The sequence below is a fragment of the Micropterus salmoides genome, unplaced genomic scaffold, assembly GCF_014851395.1.
Source record: "Micropterus salmoides isolate LMB-PRFRI ecotype aquatic unplaced genomic scaffold, ASM1485139v1 Ms_hic_scaffold_10, whole genome shotgun sequence".
In the NCBI taxonomy this organism is placed as follows: Eukaryota; Metazoa; Chordata; class Actinopteri; order Centrarchiformes; family Centrarchidae; genus Micropterus; species Micropterus salmoides.
Genome location: NW_024040041.1, coordinates 27,762,759 through 27,776,199, shown reverse-complemented (window position 1 = coordinate 27,776,199; position 13,441 = coordinate 27,762,759).

The following is a 13,441-nucleotide window of genomic DNA, read 5'->3' as shown; positions in this document are numbered from 1 at the left end:
TCTGTCTCTCGTCTCACTGCCTGTACAGCCCGGCCAGTGCTAAAGACATACTGATGTATGTGGGGCGAGATGAGGGAGAGGTGGTGTGTGTGTGTGCGTGTGTGTGTGTGTGTGTGTGTGTGTGTGTGTGCGCGCGCGCGCGCGTGTGTGTTTGTGTGCTGAAGTGTTTTTTGTGTATTAGTGGAAACCAAGGGGGGTCCGGGGATGGTGTGGAAGGTAATGAATAATAATACTCTTGCAGAGGTGGGTGGGTTTAGGGGCACATAAAATGTTACTTTTTTTTATGGTAGCATCCCTGAGATAGGAGGAGGAGGTGGAATTGGAGGTGGGGATGGGGGAGTGTGAGGAGGAAGTGTTGCTTGGATGTCAGGCGGTGGAGAGCAGAGCTGGATTGGAGAGCCAATGTTGTTCGGCTCTGAGCCAAAAAAGGACAATATGTGTGATGGTGTGATGGTGTGTGTGTGTGTGTGTGTGTGTGTGTGTGTGTGTGTGTGTGTGTGTGTGTATGTGTGTGTGTGTGTGTGTGTGTGTGTGTGTGTGTGTGTGTCTGTGCACACCATGGAAACCTCAACAAGAAGAACAACTGAGGTATACAGAGGCCATGATCTAGTTAAAATGAGCCACAGTCTTATTGGAGTCATGATTTGATTATGATATTCCTTCAGGCCTCATGAGGAGAGAGGGGGCTCATAAAAATGTTTCTCTGTTTTACGGTTACATCACCGGCAGGATAATGAGGACCCTCTGCAGTCGGTCGGGAATAGGTTTAGACAATGTGTCAAAGTGGTTGTTTTTAAAGTGGTGTTCCACAGGGTGCCCTTTGGGATCCTTGACTTATTCCCAGAGGGAGTCGCACAACAAAATGGAAAATAAAAACACTTGTAATTCGATTATAATCAAATTTGTTCTTCCGGGTCGAGAGAGAAATTAATATGAATGAAGTTTGATATCCAGGTGTCCAATTCTGTGTCAAATCACATCTATCAACAAAAATTTTATCAAATCTATGAGACAAAATAATTAGAAGATGTTACCCTTTGGGTTAATGTGTTGAAAACATGTGTGAACCCCTGCTACTCTACTTGCTGCTGAAACAGTGCCCACTTCAGCAGTTATGTAAGGCAAGTCATCCCTCTGCCCCTCAAGATGTTCATTGCATATGGGCCTGCTGCCATAATAAATTAACACAGTGAACAGTGTGAGCTTTTGATTCTTGTTCTCTGTGTGAAGTTTAGCTGCGTTTTTCAAGACAGGCCAATCATCAATGGCATTCCCTCATTTGTTACACTTCCTGTCACAGCAGATATTTCTCCTTCACCCTGCACGCCATGTCATGTTTTTTCACTGCACAGGAAAATGTGTCTGCGGTCATGTGGTTAAACGGGAAGGCTGTGCATTAATCATTTTTAGTTAAAAAAGAAAGTCCTTCTACTGTGAGTTCTGTTTTCAAAATAGAGGTAGGCACCTTCATATTTAAAGACAAGCGCACTGATGAATTAATCATACTCTCAGACTGTGCCCAAACAACACCTAATGGGCTACACAGCACAGAGAGGGTGGGGAGCTTGTATTACCTTAGCGTAAGTGAATCCAAATTTGATATTGTGCTTTTTATTATAATAATGGTGAGCAAAGATCAAGATGAAGCTTTAGACATTTGGAATCCACATCTAAAAGGGGTTTTCATTAGGGGAGCATTCAAGATTGTTCCTGCTGAGCATTTAGTGATCTACATCAAAGATTTTATCACACTCACAAAATAATAAAATCTTGTCACTCCTTATATCTAACAATTTGCCAAATGGACAAAACAACATAATAATGTATTCCCAGCCCTATTACTAATAACTTGTCTTACTGACAAAAATAACACCGTAATATCTTGTCAGTCATCACATATTTCCCTGAGAAATTATATTAGGAGGATTGGAGTTATGGCAGGAAATTATATTGAACTACAGGAAACAGGAAACAGGGATGGTAAAAGAAGGATGTATGATGGGAAAATATCTGTGTTTGGAACCCTGCAGCGGGCGATGATTGACTGATAAATGAGAGTAAACAGTGACCTCTGTTAACTGTCACAGCAGAGCACAGAGAGAGGCTGAGACACACAACAGAAGAGGACAGGGATGCATAGTGAGGGAATCAGGATACATAGAGAGGAGAGGAGAGAGGGAAAGTTAAACAAATAGGATTGAGAGAAGAGAGAACTAAAAGCTCGGCCGGCGGCAGCAGCAGCTGCTGTCGGACCACAGACCTTGTTTTCTCTAAAACAGACACTGGCATGACAACATCTCACATATATGGGTCAAATTATCCATTCCTGCAAGTGCACACAAAACACACTTAGCACATAAAGCACTTAGAGTACATGTAACTAAACATGATACATGTTCAGACCTATTAAAGGAAGTAGACCGGGAGTTGCTGGAGGGTAGAAGAGCCCACAAAGAGAGATTAAGTGTGACTAAAACCATGGGTGTCAACTCAATAAGGCGAAATGTGTCTGAGTCCAAATTTTAATGTAATGTTTTTAAGAATAACATTAAGAATGCAAAACCTAAAAATGCATCACATCCAAAATAATATATTTTCATTTAGTGTCTTGAATCATTTTCTACTTTGTTCCTAGAAATGTTGTTGACAAAAGCAGGTTTGACATTCCTGGTGAGAAATTATTTTAGATGTTTTGTTGTTGCCAGTGAAGGATGCCACAGTGCCGATCTCCTGCTAACATAGATTAAGAAACTTTCTCTTCTTTAGCAAATAGACATGTTCGATCAAAACATAGAGGATGGACTAGGTTTGTCGTTGAGGTAAGTGGTCAACAACACTTGTGAACCGGTGCCGCAATTACACTGTTAACTAATTGACAACATAGATTGTGAGTTTGAAAATGTTTTATTAGATTTAATTTGAATAAATGGTCCCATGGGCACATTTCAGTCAGAAGTGATTATTTAAAATTACATTTATTGTCTAATGATTACAATGGTGCCAGGCTATGTCCTCTACATTTGACATTTCTACAGGCATTGTGAAAAGAGCTAAGGCAAGTCTTTAGGCGTCAGAATCCGATATTTCAGAATGAAGAATAGTCTAGTTTTCTAGAATAGTTTTCAAAATCTGATAATTAGAAGTTTTGTTTGCATAAATATTCAGAATGGATACAATGTCATATTTTTGAGGTAGGTTTTCAGGGTCAGGGTACACTGTAAACACAACAGAACTGCTTTGCCTTCAATAAGCAGCAGAAAGAAATCCATGTTAAAAGTCGACGGACGCCCTGTTAGTTAGACTTTTCAAACTTCCACAGGGCTCTGCTTTGTAGGTTGCATCTTTGTTGACAAAGGTTGCAACATCATGATGAGATAACTTCTTTAATCCAGGGTTACTCAAATCACCATTCACAAACATCATAACCCCCATTACCTCACCTCAGCAGGGTGAGGAAAGGATCAGTTCATTGTTGACTTCTTTCTACCCTCTCTTCATCTCCTCATAATCTTTTCTACTCCCAACTTTTCTGTTGAGCAATTAAAGGGTAAAAAACAGATTGACATATAATAGAGACAGTAGATTCTGCACAGGTACCCATGGCACTCTGTTGTATCATCTGGGATAAATGTTTCTAAGATGAATGCAGACCTTGAAAAAACAAGAGATTATGTGAGCTCTGGCTGGTATAGGTATACCTCATACCTCATCATCAGCTCTCCAAGGTCCTCAAATTCTAAGCAGCTACCACCAACATCAATCCAACACAAGTCAGGATTTTCCCTTTTTATATCTTGGTAGGTACCGATAGCCTCCTGTATGCTGAGTCACGCTTGCTATGCTTCAAATACAGCAACAGCCAGAAAATCAGTCTACTCATCCTCTTCTCTGACCCTCAACTATTGTCATGTTTTGAAGCTGATAATATGTACCACTATTAGGGCTCGGAAATAAATAAACTGTTGAGACAGACCACAAGAGTCCATTCACTCAACGAGTTGCCCCTGTTGGTTGGGGAAATTTCTATGCTTTTCTGCAGTATCCTGTGGTTTTCACCTATAATTCAGCCACAATCCCAAACTCAAGAACATGGGTGCATTCCAATTTTGGGCCAAAAATGTCAGGATGTCTTTCTGCATCTGGTCACAGTTTACAGTATGTAAGCTAGCATGCTTTCCTGGATAATCTGACTCATTACACTCTGCGTAGCGAAAGATATGACGGATGACAGAAACTGCAGTGTATTCAACTGAAAGTACTACACACTTTTTGCGCCTCGTGTATAATTTAAAAATTTTGCGCTACGAACTGCAACGGAAGTCGAGCACAAAAATTAAAGTTGAAGTCGCAATGTTATGACAAGGTATTATAATCCAAATGTATGCATACTGCATGCAACAGTATGTACTTTGTAAGTGCAGCTGTATTTGTTGAGAGAATGCGATTTGGCAAACAGACTATGTCTCTCACCAGAAGAAGAGGGGGGTTGTCCCTCTTGGCAAGGCAAGACAGACGAGAGAGACACAGACATCACTTTAAAAGTACTGTCTCTGTGTGTCGGCTCTGTCTTGTCTTGCCAGAGGGGACAGAAATTCAAAGTTGCCCATAGCTCACAAAGTTTTACTTTCCCAGCAGCACCAACAAAGCAGAACATAGAGGCACAATTCACCTTCTGCCAAACAAAGTCCTGTGCAAAACAACAGGACAGGGTGCAATCCAACAAAGACTTAAAGACAAGCAACAGTTTATGACAACTGAATTTTATTTTCATAACTCTAGCCATAATTTTCATCAGGTATGATAACACTGTACTCACCAAAGTTATTGCTGACATCTTAGAATCAAGCAGAACATTACTAAAATGGTCAGATGATCAAGGTTGTAAACAACCTGCCAAATTAGCTGCCTTGCTGTGTTTGTTGTGGCAAGTCACTACATCATTGTCCCATCTACTCCTCCTCCTTTTGCAAGTGTGTGTGGAGGGTTTGCCCAGGTCCATCCTAGACTAATTAGGGGGAAATGGAACAGCTATAGATCCAAAAAGTGTAAAAGCATACAAACGTATTTTATTTGATTCAGAGGAATACATTGGAAAAGCATGTGAGCAATTGCCAAGGTATGGACAAACTGCTTTGGCAAACAGCAGCAATGGTCACAACTCAAAACTTTAAAAATATAACGATTGGGTCAGGGTGTGACAATTCAAAGTTTAAATTATTTTGAATGTGTAGGCAACGTGTATCTTACCAGGTACGTATGTAGGAAGTACATACATACGTAGTAATGTAAATGTTTTTTCCGGAAAGGGAAGTGCTGCTTTTATTTACCTTATTACATCCTATATGTATATATATGTTACTATACTTTAAGGTTTGTTGTTTTTACATTTGAGCAACAAAAAATTATGGAAAGATTGTGTTTTTTTATTAAATGTTAATGGGTATACAATGATGGAGAAATAGCAAGAGACAGCTAGATTTTGGAAGTATCCAACCTAAAAAACCCTTCCTTCAGACTCACTCCAAAGCCGCGCCCCCGTAACACATTTTCATGGACAATGAGTGCACGGGCAGAGTGCTCGCAAGTAGGTAGACAGGCAGGTATGCCATGCTTATTAGAGTCCTGCGACAGCCACAGATACTGGATTATATTTCATTTTCGTGTCAGAGCATTTGATTTATTGATTGCTGTCAGAATGTAAAGAATTCACCAAAGTAAGGAAAAATGCTTCTGAAATAAATTGCTTACCTTTGCTTACACATCGTGGCTTGTGCTTCTTAGTTACTGTCAGCTTTTTCAGTTTCAGCCAAAACCACATTCCATACAATAAACAAAATGTAAATTAAAAAAATGTTTAGTTGCCACAAGCAGATATTGTATTGCAATGGTGGCTAAAGGAAAATAAATTACTTTTTTGAATTATCAGAGGCTCATAAAGATAATTTTAATTAAAACACTGAATTATTTTGCTGTTACAATAAAACGTCAAGATTAAATGGACCACAAAATTTAAAAAGAGCTTCACATAAACCCAGATTTGAAATTTGCAATTATCTCAGATGACAAATCTGAAATCCAAAATCCACATTTGGGGTAGCCAGTTGCTGAAGTTGGATTAAGGCAGCCTTCTGGCAAAGCCAAGACATTCGTGTTAGTGAACAATTTGCAAATATGTTCAGTATCAACATTTGACTTGTTAATTAACAATATATCCTGATTATGTTGATAAAAAAATGTAACGTGCAGAATTATATTCCTATCATAACACAGTAACAAAGAAAACTACTGTATACAAATGTAATCATTTCAAAATAAAGAGTAACACAAATAAACCACTTAATTTTAATTATTATATATAATAATATAAATGAATGAAATGAAATATAATCAAACAATATTTCTCTTGAGAGGTTTTTTTCTGTTCTTTAGTCCAATCCAATGTAAATTAAATTCTATTAATACATGTATTTGTTAAATTTAAAGTTTCAAAACTTTTGAATCAGTTTCCATCACACTTTGCTGAGTCTGACGCTGCACTGTCCTGTATTGGCATTTCATGTCTAATGTCATTATGAATCTTCTGCTTGTATTTGCACTTTCTTTCCAAATGTCGTCTCTGATCATTCTCAAACCTCATCATGATCACTTGTTACCATGACAACTCTCTCATAGGACCAATCGCCCACCTCCCTCTCTCTGTCTCTTTCTCTAGCTGTCTCTGTCTTTCTTCTATCACTCTTCAATGTCTTCGTCGTGACTCCCCCTCACCCATCACCCACCACCATCACCCATTTCAATTTCCCAACAGAGGATTCTGTTTGCTCTGTTTACCCAATTTATTAATTTATCTCTTTTTCTTTGGGTCTTTCTTATATCATATACCTTCAGTGGAAGAAGACTCAGTGGCCCCTTCTCTATAGCATCACTGCCCAGCACCGTCGCAGCATCCAGCAAACTCGTGAGGTCAGTCTAGTGTCTTGGCCAGGCTCTTTGGGGGTTTTCCTAACCTCCCTGCCCTTAGCCTGGAGCTGTTTGGACAGGCCCCGTATGCAGTATGTGTTAGGGTCAGGAACCTTAAAAGTCATTTGGTGAACCCCAGTGGCAGGAGTGGCGAAGGTTTTAAGAAGAGTCTTTCTCAAGCTGCTACTTCTGAGGTTAAGGGGGCTGCAATGAAAGGAAAGTACATAGAGTTTTTATCAACCAACTGCTTCCTGGCATAGTGGGGTTTGAGGCAGCGTACTCTTTCAGAGAACTCTGAAAATCTGTTGCGTGTGTGTTTTTACAATGTGATTTTTGAGCACTGGGTGTGTAACGGGTTTACGGACAGGCTTGCATTGTTGCATTCTGTGTCCAAGTTGGACATTTAAAAGAAAAACATTTGGTGAGGCAGCATTGAGTTCCTGTGTTCCTAAAACTGTTAGAGCAGCATCATTATTTTGTGTTTGTAATTTTTACATGATTTGTTCATGATTTCCATTTATTTCAGAATTTTACTCCAAAAGGCTACAACTATATATTCAAATGTTATCAATAGAATACAAGGCGGCTTGTTAAATGGGACTCGTAGCGATTAACCTACAGTCCCTACTACCTGCCCTGGCCAAACACCAAAAAGTAAGTAAGCAACTAGACAGTGAATTGAAGAATTAAGCAGCTAAACAGTCGGATATTCCCCCCAAGAGGTGGTGGAGCTGCTGCAACCAAGTGGTCAAGAAACTCAGTTGATGCAAGTTAAGTAAAATAAACTCATAATTTACCTTTTTATTCTAGTCTTTTAGCTCTGTTTTTGGTCTTAAGGGAAATATCTGGCTCTTTAGCTGCTAAATGCTCCACCAAGTTCACCAGCTAGTCTCTAACTGTGTTTGTTAGCTGTTTGGTGCTGAGCAGGTAGTGTATGTTGGGTTTATAGAGCTTTTTCTTTGAAAACAGCTGCCTGCTGTAGCCGAATATAAAGCTATGAGAGCAGTGAAGCAAAACAGTAAAGCAACAATGAGTTGCAGATTCAGTTGATAATTCTCTTTAGGTTCATCACTATGAGTGACCCCTTTCATATCGTTTTCACATTTTCATTTAATGCATTGTTAATATAAAAATATAGATTACAGCTGTTAAATCTGTGCATTAGCTTCCCTTGTGTTGTAATGTACTTATGTTTGTCAAACTTGCATTTACTTGAACTAAACTTTAAAACTAATGAACTTTACATAAGGTACTAATTAATTTGATTGATGATTAGTTTAGCGGACCTCTCAAGGCAGGAAGAGTTCTCTGCAACATTCTATGAATAGACAAAATATATTTTTGTCTTGGCGAATGATTTTGTCTCTTATGAATATTCAGGGGCTGCAAACGTCAGTTTATATGGTGGGAGAAAAAGTTCTGACTCACTATAGGCTATTTTGTGGGATGGTGAAGTTGATTTAGTGCTATTTTGAGATGCCCTTTTATTTGACTTATCATATTTACTGTTCCATCATTTCTTGTGTAGTATCTCTAACGTTAGTAATGTCTCATCCAATCCTGTCTCTTGCAATACAGGAGCCATAGAGCCAGGAGACCAATCTAATCATTTAGGGTCTGCTACTGAGTAGTAAATAATTTTCTTGGCATATCACAAGGTTTGCGAGCGGGTCTGTGTGTGTGTGTGTCTGTGAGTATTCTCCTCACTCTTTCCAGCATTTCTCGCTACAGTCCTCTACATCCCCCAAGGACAGCAGCAGCCCTAGACCAATTTTTGTTCTTTCTTTCTTGTTCACCAGTGACACACGATGGTCTATATTTCACATCACTGACTAAACTGCTCCACTGTTGAGATGTCCACTTTAAAGCTTGATGCACTCTTTGTGTATGGATTTGGCTGCCATGCCAGCAAAGCACTTTGCCTTGAGGAAGAAATTAAACCCCTGAGGTTTTTCTAAGATAGATTAAATAGAGAGGGGAGCTGAGTAGGGTGTGCTCACAGGAGGGGTACTACCCAAATATGGAGAACCTCCCAAATGCCAACGGGTGTGGGCGAGGATGCTGGCCTTTCTGATGTGTGTGTCTGCACATGTTGGTGGGTGTTTCCATGTATTGTGAGAATTTCTAGGATGTGTGTCAAACAATAAATATGCCTGTTCCAGTGTAATTTTTTATTTTGTGTTAATTTTGTTTGGCATTGTTTGGAATTTACTCATCTCTATTTTTCAATTGTTTTCCAGTTCAGAGTGAGTGAAGCGACAAAGTGAAAGCTGAAGCGGCAAACAAAGGCAGGTGATGCGCAGAAAGCCATGGGGGGGTGACTTGGAATGGGAATTACCAAAACACAGCGCAGAGCCGAGCGAGAGCCGGAGGAAAGTTTCTGTTTGCTACGCCTCACATGTTTGGTTACTCAAGCTAATGAGCAGCAATTAGACAGCAGCCAATTAACTCTGGCCATCAGACTGAGACCGAGGGAAATGAAAAGAGGAGGAGCGAGGAAGTGAGCGAAGGAAGTTGAGGAAGAGGGAGAGAGGGGGGTAGATGGGTAAATGAATCACAGGCTCTCTAATCTGCCAGAGATGTTCATGTGTGCCTTTGCATGCAAATGAGTTAAGTGAGTGGGTACTGATGGGATTGTGTGTGCACGTGTGTGTGTGTGTGTGTGTGTGTGTGTGTGTGTGTGTGTTCCAGCAGGGGGAGCTGTATAGGTCCATGTCACTGTAACTGCTCTACATGACCATCTGGCTCTCACTGTCAGACTGGATGCTGAACTTACGCTTAACTCTTTGCCTGCCAGCATCTCCTTCACATCCATACCAGAAAAAAACACACGAACGTACACCACATTTGTTTTGACGGAGGACAGTTAATCTCACATTTCGCAAGTATTGTCATATAAACTGGATAATAACTGGACAATTCAGATTGATGGAGTGTCTGTGTGATTGTGAATCTTCTCTGGCTGCCAGTACGCTGGCCAGATTGTGTATCTGCTTCAGGCTGTGGAGGGAAGAAAGCAAATGGTTAATTTCTCATTCTGACTGCTGATGCAGTGTTCCAGCTGAACCCCTTGGAGAGTCTTTGGCTCTCTCTCACTCATACACACACACATACACACCTACAAATACACATTGTACTGTAGTGCTTGCCATTCTTCTGAGTAGCCTGCTGCCCTCTCCTTAATTAGGCTAATTGAAATGCGAGAATAACCATTTTCTTGATTGCTCATTATATTTGGGCAGTTTAAAATGATAAGCACGCTTACATGTGCAGAGGCCAAGAGAGGCTGTCCTCTCTTCTTGGTTGACCCTGTTCCCTGATGCAGATGAATCTGGCCAATGCAGGCTGGGGGGCTAAGGGTCTTACCCCTGCCTTGGCCGGTCTGTGGCATAGCCTGAAGTCTGCCTGCTCGCTGTGCACCTGCTCTGCTCTTGTGACTCCTTGCACCTCTAGCATTCTAGCTGCTACCTTGCCTCTGCATTTCCAGGGGGAGCAAGCATACCCTGCTGGTGGCCTTAGTGTTGTTTAAGCAAGAGAGTCAAGTGGGATTTTCCAAACATCCCTGAGACAAATTGTAAGAGATGGTTTGTGCTTACGCGCTCTTGGCAGGTCTACAGGTGGTTGGGCGGCTTTTCCTGTGTTCTTAGCTATTCTGTAAACCCCCAAGCCATCCCACTGTCGGCCCTTACCTGTGACAGGAGCCTCCCCAGGGCAGCTTATGGAGACCAAGTGGGAAGGAGACAGAGAAAAAGAGAGGAGAGAGAGAGGGAGAGAGGAAGAGAGAGAAAGAGAGACGCCAAAGTACATCTGGAGCAATGAGCTAGGGTGTGTGTGTGTGTGTGTGTGAGACAGCCTGAGAAAATGTTCATATGCTTTGTGTCTCCCTGACAAGGAGGTGAGTCATTCCCTCAACACACTCAAACACATATACTAATGCACCCACCCAAGCATACAAACATACACACACATACAGTCTGACATACACAGACACACACCTAGTTATCGACCAGATTGCATGGGGGCAGATCACATGCTCATCATTAGCCCTGCAGAACTGTCTGCAGCAGTGTACAGTAATATTCACCTCATGATGTGACATTTATCATATGTACATATTATACACATACGGAGTCATTTGCCTTCGAGGAGCTGTGTGATTTCCTCATTAACTTCTCGAAATGTAATGAGTCATTGAAACAAGTTCGGTGGCTCTGTTAATTATGGCCCCGTTTCAGCAGCTCTCTCCATGGCAACCTAAAGTTCTGCCTGTCACCACATGAGAGATGAGGGAATAAAGACATTTTCCCATTATGCTGCACCCCAGCGTGCGTATTTCTCTTCAAGACAGGCCGGCTGAGGCTTGTGCTGCTGATGTTTTAGCACCCTCTGCTGGAGAAAAGGATAACATCAGGCTAGTTGTGGCAAGTTTGAGGGGTCGGCACTCCTGCATCAAGATCAAGAGCTAAAACTGTTGAGCAGTTTGGATTTTAAAGCTCAGTGGCACTAAATTGAATATCATGAGGTTATTTGCATGCAGATGAGCTGTTTCCACTCATTAATCTATGTTAATGGGTATGTGTTTATATTGCACCTACAGTATGAAATGAGCTTGAGCTAATGAATGTAAATGAGTAGAGTTCATTCTCTCTGAAAAGTGTGATTGGAAGAGTGAAAGTCAAAATGGATGTTAACAGAGCATGTCAGAACTTAAAGAAGTCGGGTACAAGATGTAAATTGAAAAAGTCTCTTTCTTTCAGTATTGCTCTCACCCTTTTATTGTTCCCTTGTAAAACAACTGAAGCATAAAAACAACTTGCTACCCTTTAGCTTTTCGTTTAATGTGACAGAAAATGACACTGAGCCCTGGATGCAGATCAAATTCTCCACCACCAATTACAAGCTTCTGTGTTTTGTGTGTCTAAAGTGGCCCACAGGTGACGCTGCCAAATAAAATGTCTAGAGAGAGCTGATGACTTTCACATTATTTGTTTCTTATCATGTGTTGTTTACATAATTTTTTACATTCACTGAAGTGCGAATGAGGGTCAGTTTCATCCTGAAAGACTCAACTCCCACCTGTTAAAGATGAGTGTCTCAGGACTGGCAGCGTATTTATTGGTAATAACTTTTTCTTTAAAAGGATTCAGTGGGCGAAAGCCAAGACAAAATACAGACACCATAACAGAGTTGGCAGAACACTCCACCGCGGCAAACAAGCACTCAGGTCATGGACTCTGTTTGTCATTCCTTATAAATGTACTCTTCCGCTTGTTGAAAACAAGATGAAGGGTGACTCATGATAAAGTGACTTTTCTCCACTTGCCAGTACACCACTGCCTGTGGCCTTTGTGCCACATCTCTCACTAAAGTGCATTTTTAGGTGTGACCTTCTATTTGGCAGATTGTTCCAGGATATACTGCCTATTTATTTTTTGTGGAAACTATCACTCAGTATAGTCAGGTGTAACGAAGGGAACGTCGTCGAGCCTTCTCATCTGTGATTGATTGTGTCTTCTGGCAGGTTGGGTCCTCGAATCCACCTGAAAAAGAGAACGTAGTAGTCTCTGACAACACTGTTTGTGCTTACATTTGGTCATAATTGAAAAACAATGGTTAAATTTGGATCTGTTGAGTTTTTGCAGTAACATCTATGTGCTATATCTCCAGGTACAAAAGCGTGTGCCAGAACATTAAACAAGTTGTTTGCATAAACACTTACGTGTCCTGTCTTGTGTCTGCTTTGGGGTGTTCAGCCAAAAGAGTCCCCAGGGGTACGAACGCCTACATAAATGTTCAGAGAGGGACCAAATGCAATATCTCAGGAATGCTTTGAGGGAGTTTCTTTAACACTTGGACTCAAGGATTAAAGGTCACTTTAACCTCACAAAACACATTTTGGCCATAACTCAAGAGATGATGGCCATATTGGTTGAAACAATCATCAACAATCATTGGTGACAGCTTTAACTCGAAGATCAAGGTCACTTTGACCTCAAAATGACCTTGATAAAAAGGTTTTTGGCCATAACTCAAGATAGGTAATTATGACAACATTCACAACACGTTTCATGGAATACCACAATGAAGTGATGATATTTTTACCCTAAAGGTCAAAGGTCAAACAGACGTAATGACTAATTTTCTGTTGTGGACGTCCGAAACATGTCATCGATTCAAAATCATGTTAATTTGCAATTTCCATGAAATTAGGAAAAGTCATGAAATATCAGATACCTCCATAACCCCAAACAAAACATTAGGGTTACACTGTGTAAACAGTATAAAGTGCTAGATCTTTTACAACATTAAAATACTGCTTACACATTAATAGTAAGTATATCAGAACAGAAGACTCATTGTGATGAACCTACAGAGAATTATCACCTGCATCAACAGATCCCTTCGGCGTAGCATAGCTTAATAGCGAGTTTCAGTTAATTGTTTAGCTGTCCGGCCCACAACTTTACTGTTTTGGTTTACA